Source organism: Oryzias melastigma, linkage group LG6 (assembly GCF_002922805.2).
Source record: "Oryzias melastigma strain HK-1 linkage group LG6, ASM292280v2, whole genome shotgun sequence".
Lineage (NCBI taxonomy): Eukaryota > Metazoa > Chordata > Actinopteri > Beloniformes > Adrianichthyidae > Oryzias > Oryzias melastigma.
The window spans coordinates 1363374-1365927 of record NC_050517.1 but is presented as its reverse complement, the minus strand read 5'-3'; the positions used below and the strand labels follow the sequence as shown (position 1 = coordinate 1365927).

At 59.0% G+C, this 2554-nt stretch overlaps 1 protein-coding gene across 1 annotated transcript in view; it reads left to right on the top strand.

Moving 5' to 3' along the window:
• Positions 1–1079: 1079 nt before the first annotated feature.
• LOC112152371 (cell migration-inducing and hyaluronan-binding protein) overlaps positions 1080–2554 on the top strand; it is a gene marked incomplete at its 3' end in the record, with an annotated part of 23829 nt that continues 22354 nt past the window's right edge. The window contains 1 exon segment of the mRNA XM_024281906.1: positions 1080–1188.

Here is a 2554-nt window from a genome sequence, read left to right as displayed (position 1 = left end):
GGTACATGCCCCCCCCCGTCTGAGGGCAGCTGATGAGAATGCCCTGATCAGGTGGCGTCTGTGGTCGACGCTGCGTTCTTCTGTGGTCTGCATGATGGGGGGGAGGGGCCTCTAACCCAGATAGTCTTCATACCAACTTAGCCCCTCCCTCCATGAGGAGAGCAGACTGTTCCCAGCCTCCCCTGACCTCCCGCCCCCTTAGGGAGGGGGTCAGAGTTCATGAGGCTGATCCAGATGTCTGCTGGGGGGGTCAGCTCCTGAAGAAACGTCTGGAGAAGGTTTGGGTGTTCGGGTCAGAACCCGTCCGGTCCTCTCTCAGAACCACCCGGAGCTTCAGGATGAGGAGGAGCGATGGCGGGTGGGTGTGAGGTTCTGAGGGGGTTCTGCCAGGATCAGGAGTTCTGGGACGGGAGAGTACTGACTGCTCTTGTCTTTGTGTGAATATTTACGAGGGGGGGTCCAAATAAGTCTTTAATGACCCCTAACTTACAAATGGACCCTCCCCCCAACTTTGTGTCAAAACCTCCAAATTCCACCTGGGGGTTGTCCCGCCCCCCCTCCATCATCCTGAGCAGACACCTGCAGAGGTACAGTGCTGACCCACCAGGTGAGCTCTGACACCACCTGGTTACCGTGGTGACAGAGGCCTGTGACCCGGTTCTGTCTGTGTTCTGTCCTCCACATGGCTGCTCTGGTTCTGCTGGTCAGCCAAGTTTGAGGGCTATGTGCCGTGGAGGGGGCGGGGCATACGCCTGCTCCATGCTCGTACCTAAAGAGCCACGCCCTCTCTGCAGCCTCCTGAAAGGCCACGCCTCCAGTAGGTGTTGATGGGAGGAGCTACCAGATGTGATGACCAGATGAGCCTTAATGACCTCTGGTGGGGGGGGTGATCTGAAGATGTTCACCTCTGACCCCCTCTGACCTGAGAGAAACCTGCAGCTCACCTGTGCTGCTTCACCTGCTGAGGTTCTGACGGGAAGGTGGAATGTGACGTCATAGATCCCATCAGCTTCCCATCTTGCTCCTGCTCTGCCAGTGACGTCATAATGCCACAGCTTCATAACACCCGCAGACGCCAGTGCCGGGGGTGTGGCTTCGCTCCGCCAGAGTGAGCGGCTCGTCCTCGCGGAAAGCTGCGGGCGCGTTTTCCTCTCAGACGGCGCGTGCCACCAGACGCTGGAGCCACAGGTGAGAAAAGCCCGCGCGGCGCCGCAGCGGAGGTTCTGGACCCCTGAGCGCATCTCCGCGCGCGCGCAATTAGCGTCTCAGGTAAGTGGAAGCTTGACTTCTGCGCGCGCGGTGCATGTGAACGTTCTCGCCTCGCGCGCAGCTGTCAGCGGTAAACAGCTGATAGTGACGTGGAGGCGCGCGCCTCAGGGACCGTGTGACGTGGCCGCAGACAGGCACGTGCGTGAACGGCCAGAGCGGGGTTCTGGTCCTGCTCTGAGAGCGTGCGCGTGTGATCCACGTCCAGAATGTCAGACCAGAAATCAGGGTTCTCCAGAACCAGATTTCGGTCCAGTCCAGATGTTGGAGGTCAGGTTCTGAAGTGGGAGCAAGTTCGGTCTGACCCATTTACCAGCAGGTCATGTGGAGGTTCTGGTGTGAACATGATGTTCTGATCCAGAATCAGGAGTTCCAGACGCCTGCTCCAGAGTTCTGGGTTTGGGTTTGGATGGTTCTGAAGCTGGATGCTCATGAGGGTGTCCAGGTGGACCTCTGGTGTGGTTCTGATGATGACCCGTTCTAGAGGGTCAGACCTGTTGGGAGCTCTGTGAGCTTGACACAAAGGTTCTGCTGGTACCAGGCCCGGTTTGACTTCTGGTTGAAGCGAGAATGTGATGGTTTCCTGCAGCAGAACCACACACGGGCCGGGCTTTTCCTGTCCGTAGGAACCGCTCCTTCCTTGTTCCTGGACCATCATGCTTTGCTGCAGCGGGCGCATGACGAAGCTCCAGCCTGCGTGGTGGGAGGAGCTTCGTGTCTGCGTCTGCGTGGCGTCCGGCTGCTCGTCTGCAGTCCTGATCCTCATTGCTTCCTCTGACCTGCCAGTAGCCCCTCCCACCTCGAAGACGGGTTCTCTACTCGTTTCAGGTGGGGGAGGGGGTGGGGAGCATAATTACTGTCTTCAGAGAAACACCTGGATGAAGAGCAGCAGAACAGGGGCAGGGCTGGAGGCGGGGTTACGTCCAGGTGACCCTCCAGAAGAGTCAAAGGTCAACTGAAAGAACACCTGCGGGGGGGGGCAGGTTCTCCTGGACCAGTCGGTGGTTCGGACTTTCAAAAGGGAGTGTAGCGTCTACCCCCCCCCCTCCGCCGTGCTGCAGCTGTGGTGGAGCGTGCAGCACTGCTCAGTAGAACAGATCCAGCAGGACTGACAGCTTCAGATCTCTCGGTCAGAACCGTGTGGTTCTGGTCCACATCACCCCCCCGGGCCTCCGTCTGGTTCTAGCGGTCCTGACAGGTTCCGTCTGTGAGGATCAGCAGCTGCAGATAACACAGGAATGTTCCTGCGCTTGTTTTGGCGCCGCTGGAGTCTGGATCTGTGGGGGGG